A 21,331-nucleotide genomic window follows, 5' to 3' on the forward strand; every position below is an offset into this window, starting at 1 on the left:
GTTTTAAAACTGCTTTTTTAGGTCTCTTAAATTAAATTGAAGAAGCTTCCGTTTTTTGTTGTTTTTCCTTTTTAATTTGGGTTCCTTTGTTCAGATTAACATAAAAACTTTAACAGTTAATTTCTGGTCAAAGTAATCTGAGTTAGTTGTAGAAAATTGCTGTAGAAAATAAAAGTAACAAACAAAGGAACAATCTGTAATCCTAGCACCAAGAGATAATCACTGTTAACACTTTTCAAGAAATCTTTCTTTGAAAACATATATATGCATTGATATATTCAAAAAGTGGAATAATGCCTACACATGCCATTTTGAAGCTTCTGTCCACTTAACCATATGAGTAGTATTACCATGAGCTTTAAATAACACACCATATAAAAAATTAAAGTTCAGTTCCAAAAGATTATGCTGCTCATTCTAAGTATGCCTTTTTTTTTTTTTTTTTTTTCTGTTTCTCTCAACTGAAATGAAATGACATCCCTTTTTCCTTGCGATTATATGCCTCTGTGACACTGGGTGAGGCACTGACATGCTCCTCAAGAGAAAGACATCACAACATTACTTCCACTAATGATAAATCCTACTTTGATGCCTCCACAAAAGAATATTAAATGTTTTCCAGTTTCAGTTTTACTTGTGAAGGGTTATCAGTATGTGGCAATGGGATTTGACAAGATTGCACGATTGTATAGGAGCAGAGTCCAGCTGCTCTCTATACAAAATGCAGGAGGCAGGAAATATAGCAATTGAAATATGGGTTATATGTCTGGACTTCCTGGTATAGAATTCCAACTCTACTATTTAGCAACTGGTTGACAGTGGGTAAGTTGTTTCAACCCTGTGCTTGGTTTCCACATTTGTAAAATGAGGATGATAATAGCCCTTCTGTCATAGAGTTTTAGGGGAACTGAGAAAATTTGCACACACTCACACATGCACACTCCACCCCACAGTACTATATGAAGCACTTGGGATGGTGCCTGACAGGTAATAGAGTGAGCTTGAGAGCTGAGTTAGCTAGTTTCAGTCACTGGTCAGTCAATGGGAGCATTGTTCTTGGTCATTTTTGGTACTTATGACAAGGCGAATGAGTAGTAGATTTCATAAAAAGAAACTTGATTAGGCAATGTGAATGTGTTACTTTTCTTATAGTCATTCTTACAAGGAAAAATAAATCAACCCAATAACTATTCTGGGGTCATGAATGGTGACTCAAGAGAATATTTTTTTTCTTATCAAGGATAGCTTATTATTATTATTAATCAAATCATTTATGACTGGAAATTAGTGCATATCTGAGTAGACCTGTTCTGTTTGGGAGCAGAAAAACGTGTATTTCATTCTGTACTTAGGGATGAGGAGTCCAGTAATTATCACTGATGGAATACCTATCTAGCACTGTAGTAGGAACAAGTAGAGTTACAGAACTGATTAAGAAATGTTCCCTCCTCTTATGAAGCTTATATTCTAATGGGGTCACTTAACAACACATGTAAAACAAAGCATGATATATGATATTAAAAACCCACCTGCTAGTTGAAATGGCATAGATGTACATTTGGTAGTCTGGTGAAATGAAGCTTCATGAAAGAGGCAGGACTTCACATTCTCCTTGAAGGTGTGAAAAAATTGGAGAAAGAGCAGAAGGGTCAGGAACAAGCCACAATAAGGGGAGAACATCAAGAATAAAAGGAAGACTAAAGTAAGGAGCAGATAGGCCTGGGTTGGGAAGCTATGAGTTTGCAGAAAGGATGGGCGATGAGTTAGGCAAACTGCATAGCTGGAGGGAATGGTCCCCACAAGACTGCCATCCCCGCAGACACCAACTTCAAGTCCAGGGTCTTAGGATCACTCTCACTTCTTACAAACTGGTTACAAATTCAGGGGTCCCCACTACCACCCTCAGGTTTGCTAACTCACTAGAAAGATTCAGAGCTCACTGAAAGCTATTATATGCACAGTCACATTGATTACAGGAAAAGGATACAAATTAGAGCCAGCAGAAGGGACACATAGGGCAGAGTCTAGGAGGGGTCCAGACTTGGAGTTTCCAGTCATCCTTCCCAACAGAGTTGTGGATAGCGTTACCTCCTCCTGGTCACTATGTGTGGCAATATGCATATAGGAGAAGCTCATCCAAAGCTATTGGTGTCCACGGTTTTTATAGGGGCTCTATCACATACTGCTCAAGTGGTTGACTTTTAGTTTACAGCCATTGCTGGAGGTTTGAGCTAATACCTTTAGTCTTCAGTTCCTCTGAAGGTTAGAAGTGATATGATGTGTCCCAAAGCTCTTATTATAAATCACATAGTTTGACCATCCTATGGCCAAAGCCCCCAAGCAAAGAAAGACACTCATACCAGGCAGAACATTCCAGAGCCTAGAGATCACCTCCCAGTAGCCAAGGGCAAAGGCCAAACCTCTCTCTAGATGAGATTAATTCTTTACTACACAGGATGGTGTAGCTGTTTCAAATCAAAGCACTTGGCACTGCAGAAACACTGTCATTACTGAAATTGAGACAAGCATAATGGGTGCAATCTTTCAGAAAGTTGATTCTATTATTTGTATGTACAGCGGAAAAAAAGAAAGTAAAATTTTTTGCAATAACGTAAGTCTGAGATAAGGACCTAAATAGGAAAATTGTAATGAATCTGTGATATAAATTTGCTTCCCCTTATAGCTATAGCACCCAGCACAATACCTTGCCACATGACCAATAAATATATTGGAAGAAGAGCACATGGCTTGAATGCTAAACAAATGTGACTTCACTTTTGGATTCAAGACTATGAGAATAATGGCAACATGGAAAAATTTCAAGAAAGTTTGGAAATGACGTTTTACAGATAGCATAGCTTCAGGTATGTTGAACTTGAGATAGTGTGCAAATCACTTGGATATGACTGATTGGGACTGGAGCATTCAAATACAGTTAAAAGATTAGTGATAGACATATATTATTTGAGTGATAACAATATAGCTACGGTATTGGAAGTCTTGAGTGCAAATGAGTCTTCAAAGACTTGGATGTTTAAGAATAAAAGTAGGTCACATGTAAACAGTGGTTCATTTGTTTTTTAGCCAGGTATGAGGTATTTTTCACTCTCATGAGAAAGTCCTTTTTTCAAGTTGCTTCACAGTTACTTGCAAACATAGGCGTGTGCACAAACTTAAGCTGCACGCACACATACTCCCCTCCCATTGATGTGCTGTCTGTTGTAGATAGAGGGGAATGAGCTCTGGAGTAAGAGAACAGAAATTTAAATTTCTTTATACATTTGTAGGAGAAATGGTCGTTGGTTTACCTCATCTCCATTATGCCTTCCCTTTCCCTTGCCACCTTCCAGAGGGGTGACCACATGACTCAGGCTTTTGTTTCACTGATGAGTTCTCACTCCTTTTTTCTTCTCTTCCTCTTTCTTACTGAAATGCAGCATGAAGAAAAGAAAGAATTTCTGAGACTTTGGTGCTGACATCATTGAACTGGTGAATGAACCAGCACTAGCTACTGCGTAAATTTTGGACTAATCATTATGTAGTGCCTTGAGGGTCTTATGTACACAAGACATTTCATTTGAGTTTACTCATATAGCCATGCACCGAATTTATAATCTTGCCAATGCATATCCTCATTAGTAAAATGTAGATGATCTTAATAACACCTAACTACTACTGTGGTGGTGAAGAGTGAATTATGTTTATGAAAACTGCTTTGCAAATTATAAAGTGCTGTACAAATGTTAGTTGTTCTTGCTCGTAAAATCATGTGTGCCCTTTCTACACATCCAATTATAAAGCTTGACGAAAATGGTTGAAGTGATGGATAAGTTTCCTGAAAAAGAAAGGAATAATTCTTAATGAATTATTAACAGCAAATATCTTCTGTGACCATGCTTTATAGGCTTACATCTGCCTGCTGCAGTGCGGTGTTCTTGGGTTCATCCCAAGAGCACCTATGAGGAATTTTTATAGGTAATCTTCTTGTTTCTCCCATGTTCATATGTTCTGTCTCAGAATTGCTACTGTAATTTTCCATGAGAGGAGAAAAACAATGGGTAGATTATGTGACTAAAAAGTGTGTTTTCCAAAATATGCCTAAGGTGAAACCATGTCCTTTTTTTTTTTGGACTATGAGAAAGGATGGCATACTCAAATCCATGCATTTAGCTTTTCCATACCAGATAAGAACACAAATATTTGCATCACACTTTATTTAAGGAAAACAAACTGTGTTAAGAAGACAGAAAAGTGTATAGTACATTTGCTAACCTGAGGCTATTATTACTAACATGGAGTTTATCCACAGGGAGTCAGCCACCACAGAGAAAGTGTTAGGTGTTTCCTTTCTTCACAAATAAATGTGCAAAACTGGAGCTACACATTGTAATTTTTCATTTAATTTTTATGGAATTCCAACTGCACATTGAATCATTTTGAGTGAGCCTCAGATATCAGTGTTATGTCCCCAGATTATAAACCCCACCTGAGTACTCAGAGAGTGGCTGATTGAATTCTGTATTGTGCATGGCCTTGGACTCGGAAAGGAGCTCTTTACGGTCTCCTGACCTCTAGATTCCTTTCCAGGAGGCAGAGGTCGGCCTCCAACAAAGCTGTGCTTTATAATCTGCCACTCTCTGACTTCAGGTGATATGGCATAAGCCAGAGACTGAGGTGAGGTATGTGAGAAGCAAAATTTAAGGGTCACTTTTATGTCCAAGGCAAGTGCTTCATGAACCTTTGTGCTGACCCTGCTGGGGAAGAAAAAAAAAATTAATTTCTTACCAGAGAAAAATGCAAATCCTCTACATTCTTCCACCACCACATGGCTAACTGTTCATCAATGGAATGAGTTTCCTTAGTGCCAATGAAAGGACCAGTCTGGTTCTTTCATTCTCACCTGGCTTCATGTAACCTCAGTTCTCCACTTCTGAACACTCACTCTGCAGGGTCCAGGCATGATGCAGAATGTAGTGCTATAGCATGAGCATCATAGACCCGGCTCACCCTCGTGAGTCTTTTCTGTTAATTATGGCCATGGGTCAGCTTTTAAAACCTCCTTCCAAGTATCTCAGCGCACTTTCCTAACAATTGAGACTGGAGGGTCCACACATACCTTGCTGATGCTTCCTTTATTAAACACATATTTATTAAAAATCTACTCATGTATTTATTCTTTTGTGTCCAGCACTTTTCAAGAACTCAGGATACAAAAATGAATAAACTTTCATTAAAATTACCTTTATTGTGGTGATAGACCAAAAAAGAAAATAAACAAATATTAAATACTATGAAGAAATATAAAACAGTAAGGAAGCAGAGCAATGGGATGAGAGGGTTTTTTATATCACTTCATCTCTTTTCCCAACGTCAAGATATTTTTGAACAGAATTTGTGGACAATATATTTTTGAACAGATATTTGCACAGAATTCCTGACATTCTTGTGAAGTCTCAAATTATGATTGGAATGCAGATAGTTGCTGTATTAACTGGGTTTGCTCAACAGCTTAGTGATCTTCTCCAACAGGTGTGGCTAAAATAACCCTGACTCATAGATGTATTAGAAGCTTGCCATGCATTGTGTCACTAATCCACTCAGCAAGAATCCCCACTGCAAATTAATATTGTCATGGACATTTAAAGGCCATTGAGGGAAAACTGTCAGTGTTGACTCTGTCTGTCATGTATTGTAATACTGTCTTACACTATCACTACAATAACTATTATTGTCAACTCTTGCAATATTGTCATACATGGTCAATACTCCAAAGAATTAGTTATACAAGTTATCCTGCCAAAATCCATAAGCTTTAGACTTCAATGCCTGGTATGTTAGTGGCTTGTTACACTAACAAGGAAGTGGACAAGAGATGAACATCACTTTAAAATGTTCTATTCTAGCAGTATTACATATAATCGTGTTAACTTTTTGTCCATTTAAAAACCACTTATTAAAAGTACCTTATCTTGATCAGGAAATATGCTAAGTGTGAGTGATATAGGAATTAGCAATGCAGACTGGGACTTTTTTCCAAAGGAGTCTATCAGGAAGGAGAGAATATAGATTTGAACAGCTACAAATATTACAAAGGCAATGAGGAAGTATAGAATATAATATTTTCTCCAAGATTGGGGGAATTGGTCTAGTTTCAGGAAAGACTTCTCTAGGGCAAGTGATGTTTAACTTTACTAGGGAAGTGATTGAAAATAACTCAATATTTGAGAAAAGGAAATGAGAAGGAGCAGCAATAACTAAATCCATGAAAATAGGAAAGTGTTTGGAATGTCTGAAGAGGTAAAAATAAGGCCAGTGTGTTTGAAGTGTTGAAATGGGAGCAAAATTGGCTTAGATGATGCTAGGCGGATAAGCAGGAGCCAGATCTGATAAGGTCTATCAGGACAGATAAAGGAGTTTGGAGTTTGTTCTAATGGGCAAAAGGAAGTGATTTTAGGGGATTAAAAGGGAAAGAGAAGATTAGTGTTTTAAATAAATCCTTCTAACTAATGAGAAAGATTAGATTAGCAGTGATTTAAGACAATTCGTTAGAGGGCTGGTATAAAAGTCAGTGCAAGGCATGACACAGATTAAGTGAGAGCATTGGTGATTGGCATTATGCCAAGTGGATAGAGTCTGGAGATATCAAGATGGTACAATTAGCAATATTTAGTAATTGATTGGATGAGGTTCATTGAAAGGAGGTATAAAAATGGTGCCCAGATTACTGAGCAAGGGAATATAGAATGATGACCTTTACTGAGATTGCTCCTGATGAGCCTACAAGACAGTAAATCTTCTCCGTGGAAGATGGTTGTTACAATTTTCTACACGACCCTAGATATTGGTCCCTGGTTTCTCAGCTTTGGTGGTCTTCTCAGGAATATTCAGGAAGTATTTTCAAATCAGAGTACGGAATACGATCCCAACTAGACTGCAATTACTCAGAGATTTCTCATGTGGGAATTCATTACTTAAGAAATTCTGGTCAAGAATTTGGGTGATCTCACAAGAACAAAAGCATTCTTGAGCTCAACCGAAAGTTTTAGAAAGTCTGATATAAGATATATACGGTGTTTGTAAAAAAGGATGTAGGTTGTGTCAAGTTGTATCCCACAACTCTCTAGTTCTCTGCTTCCTGGATTTCCAGTGAATATCAGCCTTCAATTTCGCTGAAGGACTTGAAATCCTTCCAATTTACCTTCCTTCCTCCTCTATACTGTATTTTCTTTTCCTATTCCTGTACAAAGTTGATTCACTCAGGAATAAACACCAAATGTATTTATTCCTCTATCCCTAGAAGTCATTTTCCACTTCCTGATTCTGTATATTTTATACTACTTTTCGTGCTTAAATTCTACATTTTTTTTTTTCATTAAATGCACCATATTTTGCTTTTCACACACACACAAAGGACACATTACTGGTGATGCTTCTCTTGTTCTATTCAGGATCTAAAAAAAGTTAACTCCACACAAGCACCACTGGTTACTCTTTGCTCTTACCCTCTTGCTCATGTGCACAGATCCCCTATATAAATCTTTGCCTTTTTTGTTTCACTTTTATGAGTCTTGTTATATAGTAGGACTGTATTCCTTAAGCGTACTATCGTCTATCTGACTGACATATGTAAAGCAACAATATAGTAGCATAGATAGATAATAAACAGAAATCATAAATATTAGCATATAATTTCTTAAATTATAAACTAGTTAGTATGAATGATAGAAAAATCGTGTTAATCAGTATTCAATTCAAAATGTATATGCTTTTTGTCACCTACCAAGCATATTGGTTCTCACCTGCAAACCACCCACATGCATGAAGAAGAGGAGCTGGCCACTCTCTGCATTAAAAATAGTAACCTGGCCTGGAAATTTCCTCTTACGTGCACTCTCTTTTTAGGATCCATTAATTCTCTTCAAAGAATAGCATGGCATTGATAAGGTCTAAAATTAGAAGTCTTGTCCTCTGCATATTTGATCCATTTTTCTCTCAATCCAGCTCTGTACTTGTATGTTCTATTCTACACTCAAAAGGTTCTAATAATTAGTCCATGTTTTCAAAAAATGTTCATATAGTACAGCTTAGATGAGTCTTCTCTAATCTTTATCTAAGACTTTCTAGGCAATATTGATTTGACTAATCTCCAACACTAGAGAATTAAGAAATTGTTTTAGAAATGTTAAACCTTGACTTTATTTTACAAATTCGTAATCAGCCCAGATGAAGCACTTGTCCCAGACTTTGAAACAAAGGATAAAGCTAGCTAGCTCTAAATTTCTTAGAAATGTTATTATAAAGGTTCCTCTTGCTTCAATTTCTTCATTTATAAAATAAAGGATTATTCAGCAGACTGTAAGCACTAACTTTATGTGTTTCTATAATTTTACTTAATTCACATGTATTAAAAGAAAATACAAAAATGAATTTATTGTACCATCTCTATAGATACTTTAAAATTTTCTTGACATGATATCTCATCTCTGAAACTTTGGTTTATTCTTTATAATTGAAAAACAATATATTATATAATTATCTTTCACTGCTCAGGTCAAAATTTGCTTGATAGTCATTTTTTTTTTTTAACAGCTTAGAATACTGTATGTACAGGACCTATTCAGAAGGATGCATTTGACAGGCTATAACAATAACATTGTATGTCCATAAAAGAAGTGATATCAGAGACCAATTAATGATACTGTTACACTATGAAACATGGTTTTATCATAATCACAGCATATTAAAGTCTGCATCACCTAAATCTTACTTTGGTTTATTTCCAAATTGGTTCATGTCACAAGTAGTAAATTTATTACATAGAAGTGTTATTTTATGTATTCATGTGCACAAAGGCCATTTCATTGTTTGGTAGGTAGTGTTATGGATTGCTGGTTTGATGGTTTGTTTTTTAATAAAATATACTTTTATAATTGGGGAAAAGTAGAATATTTTTAGAATTTTTATATTTTTCTTCAGACATCTGATCATTTTTAAAAGTTCTATGAATTTTTAATATGAATAATACATAGTCTAAAAGTTTCAAATGAAGAAAATAGAACACACTGAAATACCAGCTCTCCTTTCAGCTATGGAAAATTTAGAGATTTGTTTAAAACAAAACCAAACCTGAATCCAGTGTCAACAAGGAATTCTGACAATATCCCCAAAAGCCAAGAGTCACTTAGTCATTTAGCAAATATACATGTTCCTCCTCCCCCGCCACTGATTTGTAATCAAATCTTCCTACGTAATGAAGGAGACAATACTATTATTACTTGCTCATGAAGTGACCGCTTTTGATTTCTCTTGTAATTTATCTTCAGTTGAACTGATATTGATTTCGTGGGGAAAATTGCATAATCTCCAAGGAGATTTTTAAAGGACTAATCTTGGTTTGTGCTTTATTTTTTTCTACTGGTTTATTCTTCCCAGTGATTTATCTACCTAATAACATTATAGCTAAAACCTGGTCTTTCAATTTATTTCCTCAAGAGCTGTTCATGTTTGAGCACGCTTCGTCCTTAATTGCCTGGGGATTTTTAGATAGCCCTGTCTTTAGTGGTCTGAAACAAGTTGTAATATAAGTAATTAAGGCACTGAGCAACAGAAGTCTACAAATTGCTGTTTTGATTCTACGTGTGATATTTAACTAATTGCTCATTGCTGCGAAAACCTTTCACTTCATAGATGTCATGACTTTAAAGTGAATAAACATTGCTTTTATATTTATTAAAATAGTGTGGTATAATAGTGAATACTAACGCTTCCAAGGACTTTAAACTACCTATGCTCGGCTACTCTATGCTGTGCAGTTTAATTTTGGACTATTGAGATCTTCAACCATTCCTTAGAAAACTGTAAAATACATTTGGCTTCTACAGAGAGGCTACAGGATGCAGTGAAAATTAAGTTTCCAGGAAGAAAGAGATTTGGATTCTAGACCATCCCTGCCTAGTTATGCTACGTTTACTTCTGTGGTCTTCTTACCTTATTGGTAAAATGAGGAATTGCATTAAATGACTATAGATAAACTTTTCAGCAGAGTGTTTTCATGGGAAATAAAGGGGATGTAGATGGAGTGAAATGAATGCCTGATATCATTCAAATATAATCAAAATATGTATTATATTACTTTGGAGAATTGTTTTGAAAAATGTCTAACTAGACATGTCTTTTTCCCTTAAATATCCACCTAGTCAGTAAGACATATCTTATTCCCTTAAATATGTTAGTAAAACCTTTTTCTGAACTTGATTATTAAAGTAGTATTCTTGGTCAATCTGACAAGTACTGCTGAAGGGAGTAATTTTATTTGCTGTAGAAGGAGGAACGGACTTATGTCTACTTGGAACATATTCAGGAAGAGGGATGTATGAACTTGTTCTCAAGTTCATATCAGGCGTTATGAATTCTGTTTATGCCTGTTATTTATTTTTTATTGTTATTTCCCTTGACATTTTGTTTGCAGCTTTTCTCCCCCCTTACAGCTTGGTGCCTGCTGTAATAACAATGCCCCTGAAAAACAGATCAACAATGAATAAACAGCAATGGTTCTTTTTTAACCCTCTCTCAAAGAAGAATTTGGTGCCTTGCAAGGATTTTTTTTTTTTTTTCTTCTTCTCTAGGCTTTTAACATGACCTTAATCTGCAGACACAATCTGGCATCATCGCTGCCTGTAATAGAGAAGTCAGCATTAGAAGACACTCCTTTCAACAGTTTGCATCCTGGATTGATTACGAATGGGATGCTTTTATTCCTAGAAAGCTGGCAGTCGAGGACAAGGAAGATGCACTTGACACATTCTCTAAGGGACTTTTGTTTGGGGTTTTGGTTTCCAACTAGAAAAGGAAAATAGAGATTTAAATCCTAAACAGACTTTTTAAAAGAGAGACTGCTTTAAAGCAGTAAGAAATAACAATATTTTCAATTCAATGACACTTGAAGCTTGTTTTCATCCATACCTGCCTGGCATGCTGAGTTTGCAGAGCTTTTCTACAGACTCCTGAGGTTCTTATCAATTAGAATCATGAAGCATTGCAGAAAAAAATATGTAAGAGAAGAGAGAGAACTGCCCTTATTAGGCTTTTTCAGCCATCTAGCGTAAAATTCTTTTTTAGTTTTATGAAAGAAACATTTGTTTATAAAATATCCACCCACTTGCAAGTCATCCACCTTTATTGGAAGACTGGTTCTTCGTACCACTAGGTGGCAGTATAGCCACATACTTAGGGTTATTCACTTGCCTGCTCCTAAATATGAGGACTTTTCAGGCTTCAGTGTAAGGTTTCTAACACCTCCCGCACCACAATATTCATGCCTCATTTACTCAAAGGACAAGCATATATGTACTTAAATGATTTACTCTGTACATCAAGCTCTGTGCAACTTCCACTTGTGTTTGCTTTTATTTTCAAAGAAAACACTTGAATAATTTTTCAACAAAATATTACGAGTACCATGTAGTTCTTTGACATTATTTTGTTACTTAAAATGCTCAATACAAAAATGTTTTTGTAAAAACATGAAAAATGAAAAGCTTGAGACACACTATTACTTAAAAAAACTATTCTGAACTCACAAAAATAAAAAATGCTTCAATCTCCCTCTTGAATTTTTTTAAAAGAGTAAATGAACACATATGACTTAAATATTGGAGTATTATCAAGGTGACATTGTGTATGTGTGTGTTTAGAAGAATGCACTTTATACTTATAACTTTAGTACAGTTTTGAACAATTTATGTAGATCATTTAAGAGTCTTCTCTAGAAATATCCTAGTTTCTTAAGAACTGATGTAGTCTCTTGGATTCCTATGAAGACAGCCTTGTAACATCTCATTTCATGAATTTTTGGCTGATTTCCATGTTCCAAGCTGTCTTCATCACCTTTGACACTCAAAGTACAGCATCTGCAATTCAGAGGAAAAAAATCAATAAAATTATTTCCTGCTTCTTATCACTTTCCTTGTACCAAGATAGAAGAAAATAAAAGTCAGGCCCTAGAAGGGAAACGTTATCTAACTAAACTTTTTTGCACATGCCAAGTCTAAATTTTCTTATTTATTTGGCTGCCTGTGCTGTCTTAGCCTGATGCTTTCTAGAGAACTTGGTCTAGACGACACTTGGTACAAAGACTTACTGTTCTTTTAGTTGCAAAGCCAGAGCAGGAGCAAACATTTGCAGCTTCTTATTTAGGAGTGACCCCATATCTGCCACCCTGTCCTCCCACCTCATATACCTCCTCAACAAGGAATTCTGCTGTTCTGTGGGGTCCAGAGAAATACTCTGTTCTGTTCTACTAGAAAAGCACCCATTGGAAGGAAAAAGTGTACAGAAAGACAATGGGGAAAAGCTAGAATGTTATTTATTGGGGGATGACTACAATATTTTTAGGAGTACATATAGGTCAACAGTGGGAGGCTACCAGAGTTTTACAATGTGATAAAAGAGTGTGTAACAAACGGTTAAGCCTAGAAAAATATAGCTTTTCCTTGATTTGCTCTCTTTAAAGCATCGATCTTCTGGGCTTTATAGAGTCCCCAATCTCATTTTTCATCTATTTTTTCATTTATATATATATATATATATATATATATATATATATATATATATATATATACTCTACACATTTCCTTTTCTTTACAGGTGGGGAGTGGTAATGTAGGAGGAAAAGAGGCATCAGAAATCCCCATAGGAAGTTTTCTCTGTTTGGTCTTTTGGGGCACATGGCTTCATCTGTGTTCACAGTGCCCCCTGGTGGCAGAATAGAAAGAACTCAGCGGTCCTCTGAAATCTAACGTTCTACTGCTGATACGTATTATGACATGTTTCAATCCTTTTATCTGATTACTTTTGAGATGGCTTTTATGAGAACATCTTTTATATTTCTATAAAAAATAAGATTTATTCTTAAACTCATGCATCAAGCATTATAAGGCATTTTAGGGAGATAGAGAACTTGGAAGATGCAGGAGTCTCTGACCCAACACACTCTTTGACTGTTTGTGACCACATTGACCCCAACTAGCATCTGGGGAGTCGGAGATTGGATATGGTCACTACGCCTCTTACTTTTTTGTAATGTTCTCACTGGGTTTGTATAAAAAAGATCATGTATGAAGGGTCTTCATCAAGTTCATAGAAAGATTGTGTTATCTTTTAATCCTATTTTTCCATGATCTTTTGGAAATAACCTTGTATAATAAGCCAGAATGTATAATCTATCCCCAGAGAACAATTTAGGTCCTGAGAATTCTGGCATGCAACATAGAAAAACACATAGATTTTCTTTCATCTCCATATTTCATTAGTCTAAAAATTTAGTCATTTAAATTTAATGCCCAAACAATTGACTTTCCAATATTTAAATTCCCCAAATTGAACATGACCATCTTCTCACTTGTCACATTTTGGCTTTTTCTAAAGACTTTCATTATTTATTTATATTGATTTGGTGACCTTTGCCATCTGTATGCTAGCCTTTGAAAGATTTACGTCTTCCGTGAGTATAATCTGGCTGCATTGTTCCCCAAAGTAATTAGTATTATTGGTCTCTGGTCATGTATTTATGAATTGTGTTTCCTTTTGCACTTGCTCTGACTCATTTTAAGTCAGTGTTACCCCAATAAAACACAAAGATTAACCTTTAATGTACAACCTAATTAAAAAAAGTACTAATTTTATGGAACTAAAATTTAATACATTTTTATCAAAGTAGAATGTTTGCTTATATAATGTTAAAAATACTGTAAATATCAATTACTACATTTCAGACAATACACAGAAAAATTTGTGAAGACAATAATGCAATGTAAAGTTGACTGAAATAAAAGTAATTTTCTATATTTTTTTTCTGGCTCTGAAGTAGAGAAACACTGTAACATAACTTTGATTGAATAGCTTTGATTTTCGCAGTTCACTGCAGGTTTTCACAGCACTAAAGTTATATTTTGAACTGCAGGTTTTCACAGCACTAAAGTTATATTTTGAACTATCTCAAATTTTCCAGGCTTTACAAAGAAGAATAATAAAAATTTGTTCATTGTGATGTAACATAAGTAGAATACTGAAAGATTCCCTTCATGTAGGAAATTGGGAATTTAGAGTGCAATAAGTCTAAGAATATTTCTAAGGAAACTTGGAAGTGTTGATGCATGAATTTCTAAACAGTTTTCCAAAAGTTCCTAAATGAATGACTTCCTGCCATGCTTATGTATGGAGGCTCATTCATAGTGACTGTGAAATTCGGCTTTGAAGTCCATTTTGTGTACGTATGTCGCTAGTACCAAATCCTCATCTGCAAGAATGTGATACCAGATTTCAGTAAAATGAGAACAGCATATCACTTTAAATAAGGCTTTTATTTTACTATTTAACTTAATGATTATATCCAACTTTAACTTGTGAATAACCAGTTATATTCCTTTTTAGAAACACAAAATTAAAATATTTATTTGGCTCTTTTGCACATGACACTGTTAAAACATTACTACAGCGATCCTGCATTCTACAAACTTACAATTTAGAGTCAACATTAATTGTAGAACCAGTGAGTAAGGCATTATATGAAATGCACAGCAGCCAGCTACATACAATATACATTTAGAAAATGCACATTGGCTGAGTTCTAATCATATCATCTACTGCCAAATACTAGACCAAATTTCTCTTTTTTAGTCATAAAATTTTGGCTTTAAGGAGAGTTTAGCTCACCAAGCTCCCGGAGAGTCTTTTCTTAGTTTTTCTGCTAGAGACTTTGCCTCTTTAAGAATGATTAGTTAAGGAATTAATACTACAGAAACAGGTCTGGCTTGTTTCTATGCTTATTTAATAACTTAGTTTGTGGCTAAGAATTTGGAACATGGGATGGAAACATTTTGATAGGACTTAACGAAATGAAATTGCTAGGACCTAGTGAACTAGAGTGGACAGAACAAAATGAGACCATGGACGAGGAGGCTTTTGGCAGCCATGAAACTGAGAGGACTGAGTACTTAGAGGTTGGGGTGGTGTTATTGATAATAGCAGAGAGAAGGGAACTGGCTTAGGATAATCTTCATCTACATTACAATATTACCGTTGACCAAAATAAGAAAGAAAGCATGCACGATAGCTGCTAGATCTGATAACCTCCAAAAGTACATATCACAGGTGGAAAACTTGTAGGTATTTATTTTTGCATCAATTTCTCCATCTCTTCCAACACCTATGTTCAGTGTGATCTTGCTTAGACCCCTCGCAGTATCTTTATTCCTGGTCTGGAATTATCCAGATTCACCTTCATTTAGCCTTGCTTATGGCTACTTTCAAAGAGAAAAGGGACGGTCAATCACAGATCTTGAAGATCATGTTATTAAAATGTTTGTATTCATGTGTTTATGTTCACACTAGTTTACAGAAAATGCAGGTGGAAGTCAGTGAGTTTAAGTGACTCAGCCAATACCACCTGGCTAGAACCAAGGCCTCTTGTTTTCCTCTGCACAGTTGTTTCCAAAGCACAAGGTGTCCTCTCAATAGGAGACTATGTCTTGTATATAATTCATCAATCTAGATTAAGTGCACCAAGAACTCACTGGTGCTCAGAATGTTACAATATTTCATTTACTTCATTGTTTTTAAATGTAACCGTAGTGAACTCAAGGTTAATTGCTAGAATGACAGAGCATAGATTGTAGGCACTGGTGAAATATACCTATGAGTGTTTGCTAACTTCTTTGGGTAATATTAGTTTACTCACCAAATGCTATCTGCTCTTCAGCAAGCAGTAATGATTCTGAGAAGTGGCTTGTTGTGGGTGTGTATAGTGGGGAAAAGGAGGGATGGACTTTAATAATTCCATTTTCCCTTATCACTACCCAACATTTCCAATAAAACATAAAGTCTGTGTAAAATTAAATAAAAATTAAGAAGCTGGACCACTACAATAGTAGCTTACTACAGATCTTTAACCTGGAAGAAAAGTGTGACTTAACTTTGGTGAAGTTATATTTTCAGGGAGTTATATTCCTCAAATTTTGCAGGCATTTTCACATTATTTTATTGCAAAATGAGCATTGTTTAGTTTCAAGTTAGTTGGTGACTTTCTGCAATCTTCAAGTTAGTTTCTCTAATCATGTTTGCTCCAAAGATTTCATATTCACCTCACAACTTCTGCGTTAAGTGGGTAAAGGCAATAGTTTACAACATTGAGGAGGTGAAGTGGATTATTTATAGAAATAAATCAATAGCATTTAGGAAACAAATTTTAAAATTTCTAGAGAAATCACACTTTTTGAAAGGCATGAAAAAAACATGCTTCCTCTTAAAATGAACTTTAAATCAGATAATGGATCATTCTTGCTCTGTTGTAAAGCTTGTTTAAGTTCTAAAATCTTTAGGGTGTTGGCTTGATTTGTCCTGTGTTTCTGAACAGTGAAGATACTTTTTCTGATTCTGTGTCTCTGGATGGCTTTCTGGAGTTTATGGGGTAGGAGTTAGGCAAGGGAAAGAAGTCGAAAGTTGATTCAAAGTGGTCAAAGATCGTGAAAGTCATCCTAGAACTCAATTCTTTTAACTCCAATTCCAGTAACTGAAATATGTGCTCAGGAATTTGGTGCCCATGTTTTCCAGTCTCACCTTCTAATACAGCATACTAACTTGGATCTAAGTCGAGGTAGAAATTTTTTCATATGGCCATTATGGTACTTAACCTATAGCCAAAGAAAAGAAATGCTGATTCAATTTCCCCAAATATCATAGATATTTCAACTAATGTCCTAAAATTATATTGACTCTTTTCTGTATTAGCAATGCTCATATGGCTTGGAAAATACATGCATCACTATCCCATTTAGTGCAATGGATATTTTCTCATGTGCAGGTATATGGCTAATGCAGCAAATAAACAAAACAGATAAAATACGTAGTGCATAGTGTAGTCTATGGCTTTAGTCAGTATCACTTAGTCATCAGAAAGAATCCAAAGCCACTTCCCAAAGCACCTGGTCAATTAATAGAATTTTCATTTTGGACAAATCTGGTTCAATGAAACTTACATAAATGAATCTGCTTTGTCAAGTGCTAACTTAGATATTACATTTTTCCACAAGAAATATTATTTCTTCACCCCTGACTATGGCTTCCACTGATATACATATAGTTAGCCCAGGACAGGGATTTCAAGGGTGACAAAATGTCATTTACATAATGTTACTCTTGTATTCAGTTTCAAAGATTTCTTATCCATAATTTAGAAAGAATTAATAATGTATTTATAACACACGCGAGAAGTAGGATAAAATTATTTATAAATGCTTAATAAATGTTTGATAACACTTTTGCCATCCATGTTATAAATGATAATAGGTGACTACAGATACCTTGTTAAAAATTAATGCCCAATGGTTATGGTTATTCTATAATGGCTTGAAAAAAGTTACTAAAAGGGTGAATTAACGTTGTACATACATTCTATAAAACAATTGTAGCAAAATATGTAGGCTTTGAAGTAGTTTGTAGGAATTGTTGGGTTATTATTGCTGATGATATTTATTCAGGGCTACTAATTTGCTGTGCATAATTCCAAATACATGGATACAGTTTCTCTTAGCGCTAAATTCCAAATCAATAGTAGCCACACTTTACCTTGAGAGAATTATATTAAGTGAAACAAGTCAGGCACAGAAAGAGAAATACCGCATGTTCTCACTTATTGGTGGGAGCTAAAAATTAATATATAAATTCACACACACACACACACACACACACACACACACACACACAAAACGGGGGGGGGAGAAGATATAACAACCACAATTCCTTGAAGTTGATACGACAAGCAAACAGAAAGGACATTGTTGGGGGGGGGAGGGAGAAGGGAGGGAGGTTTTGGTGATGGGGAGCAATAATCAGCCACAATGTATATCGACAAAATAAAATTAAAAAAAAAAAAAAATAGTAGCCACACTTTGGTTATGTCCTGAGATACCACTATTTTAAGGAAATTACTTTTAAATCATTTATACTCAAATGCAAACTCCAAAATGCACTTTTATATAAGGAGAAGTGGAGATTGTAGCAGAGGACTACGGATTCCTAAGGAGGTTTTTAATTTGGAATCATCACCCATTCTAGTGAAGCTTTATGAAGAAAAGCGTGGAGTGATGGGTAAGAGACGGGGCTCTTACAGATTCGGTGGATCAGCTCTGGACAATCATTGGGATGACAGATACGTCATCTAGTTCTCTCTCACATTCCAGAAAAAAGAAGGAGCTAAATTATTGGCCTAGTTTATATAACGGGTATACCCATCTCCAAGGCAATCCACATTATCTATACAATGTGTGTGTGTGTGTGTGTGTGTGTGTGTGTGTGTGTGTGTAACACTTTGTAAAACTTATCCATCATTTTTGTTTAAACCGTCCAATATCCTCATCTAAACCCATATCTGATAAAGTTATACTCGTGCTTAATTTTTTTAATGACTCCCTGTTGCTTTCAAAATGATGTTTAAAATAATTTGCATTTTGATATACCTCGGATGCCAGGACTCTAGATTGGAAGTTTCAATTTAGGCACCAAAGATATATCAGATATTAAATATGTACGAGATAGATAAAGTTGCAGATTTACTTGGAGACAGATGTAGCTATTATGTCAATTCTACTAGTACAACAAAAGGAGAGGAGGAGGGTTGCCACTCCCTCAATTCAAGTCTTCTGTGAGGGTCTGTGAAGTCTACTTGGAGGCCACTCTGAGGACGTGATGTGTGCCTACTTGCCCAGTCTACAGATGAGAAGCTATGGCTATTGGCCTAAAGCAGAAGGCAGAGTGAGGATGGGTTGCTGTCTCCATCATCATGTCAAAGATATGTGAATTCAGGAGACAGATGTGAAGCTATCGATGGTAATGTTGATCTGAGTTTTTCTAAAAGGACCTTGCTGATGGGATATTGTGCCAAAGGGCAAGTGGCTACAGTAAAAGGCTGAGAGGAGAGCAGGAATAGCCAAGTTGGAATAGTGTAGTTAGTAGTCCTGAAAGAAACAACTTTAAATAGCTACAGGCACTCATTTACCATCCATCCTATTGAATCAGGATTTAGGCAACAAAAATACTGATTATGCACTGCATGGGGAGGTGCAGTGGGAAATTATTAATGAGGGTTTTCTTGTCTGCAGTGCTGCACCGACTTAATGCACAAAGAAAGACACACACAAACCCAGCACACTTATGTTTATTATATCAACTTAAAAGCTTAGTAACTGTATAAAAATAGACATAAGTATATAGACTGGCAACAATATAAAACACATGTTACTGGAGTGAATTTAAAGGATTCGAACCAAGTAAGGAAGAGTAAACATTTCCATGGACAAGGAGCAAATGAAACATACTGATGGAGAAGATGACTTTTTATTTTTTATTTTTTTAAATTTTCTGACTGGTAAGGGGATCGCAACCCCTGGCATGGTGCACTGGCCATCCCTATATGGGATCTGAACCCGTGGCCTTGGCGCTACTAGCGCTTCACTCTCCCAAGTGAGCCACAGGGCTGACCCGAGAAGATAACTTTTTAGCATGGAAAAGTAAACTACTCAAGGAGAGACATACAAGCAGCCTGTACAGCAGTCCCCCTTATTCATGAGGGATGCGTTCCAAGCCCCCCAGTGGATGGCTGAAACTGTGACTAGTACTGAGCGCTATATATACTGTGTTTTTTCCCATATATACATACTTATGATAATGTTTAATTTATAAATTCAGCATTGTGGGAGATTAATAACAACAACTAAAATAGAACAATTATAACAATACACTGTAATAAAAGTTAGGCAAATTTGTTTTCTCTCTCTCTCTCTCTCTCTTTCTCTCTCTCTCTCTCTCAAAATATCTTATTTTATTGTATTCCCCTATTTTTGGATCATGGTTGACACAGGGTAACTGAAACTGAAAAGCGACACCGTGGGTAAGGAGTGACTACTGTATTATCTGAGGATGTGAGAGAATGAGTCATTTGTGGAAATGCAGAGTAGGTTTTCCTTACTGAAGCAAACACTGAGAGATTAAAGAACAAAAAATTGAAGAAATTCAAGAGTGAGCGCAAACTGTAGAAGATCAGCAATGACCTCCCTCCCCTCTGAATTCATGTCATGTAAGCTATTTATTTTCTACATTCCCAAAACTGCCTTTCCTCATTGATATTATTCAACTTTTTGTCTCCTTAATTAAATCATAAGCTTTTTGAGAGTGGAAACTGCCTGCTCTTCTTTCCCTGATCCCAAGGCACAAAGCACTGGGCTGGGTACTTAACAGGCATTCAATAATTATTTGTGGATTTCAGGATTAGTCACAACATTAGGAGAGGATGGTCACTTTTGCTTCTTTTCTTAGCTGTCTTGGAGGCAGTTGCAGTAATTTATTCAAGCAGGTCAGGTCAGGACTCTGGCAGACCATGAAAATGGAAATTAAGGGCTGACTTGAGAAATATGGAGAAAAGCATCAGTAGAATTTAGTGACAGACTGCATAGAATATGACAGAAACTCAGGTGCCATTTTGGAAAATGCCAAAAGCATCATTGAGGGCAAACTCAGCTAAGCAGGTGCCTTTATGCAATCAGGCAGTGCCTCGAAAGATCTAGTTATCACAGGAGGCTTTTTCTCCGTCTCCTTCCTGGCTTGCAAATACTGTCAAGCTACATTAGCACCAAAAGGAGTTAGATTGCAATGACCTTTACTAATCCACCACATTTATGTTTGCACTTTTCTTGCAATAAATGTAACATTACAATTATTAATGTCAGCATTTTCTTCAGAAACAGTGGTGAACTCATTAAGAACACTGCCAGGTGTTGCCAACCCCAGGTGTGAACCTAGTGGTTAGTGAGATGTAAATAACTCTTTATGGAAAATTTGCAGTCTAACGAATTAGCAGCCTCACACAAAGCCAAACTAGTTTCCCGTGATTAGCTTCATTACACCACTAGCTGCTTTTGTGCAGGTCACATAAAAAAGTAGCATATGCCCCTCCTTTTAGGATATGAATCAGATTAGTATCTACCTCATTGCCCACTGTTTCCAAAGATAGTTGTCAGCCTTTCCACAAAAATGCGAAAAGATCCATACCGAAGTGCATGTTGGGGAGTTTGTTCTCTAAGATGCACTCCCTGTTAGCAGTGATGTGTTTTGCCTAACTACTAGGAATATTTGTCATACTCTCTGCAGCTTCCATATTACTTGCTATTTAAGGGAATGGCATCTGCTGGTGGGGGTAGAGATGAACAATACTTTCAGATGCTTGTTCAACAGCTGCTCAGTGGCTAGCAGCTGTTTTGAGATTCCTTTCCTGGTTCAATGC

The sequence above is a fragment of the Cynocephalus volans genome, chromosome 13 (assembly GCF_027409185.1).
Source record: "Cynocephalus volans isolate mCynVol1 chromosome 13, mCynVol1.pri, whole genome shotgun sequence".
Taxonomy (NCBI): Eukaryota; Metazoa; Chordata; class Mammalia; order Dermoptera; family Cynocephalidae; genus Cynocephalus; species Cynocephalus volans.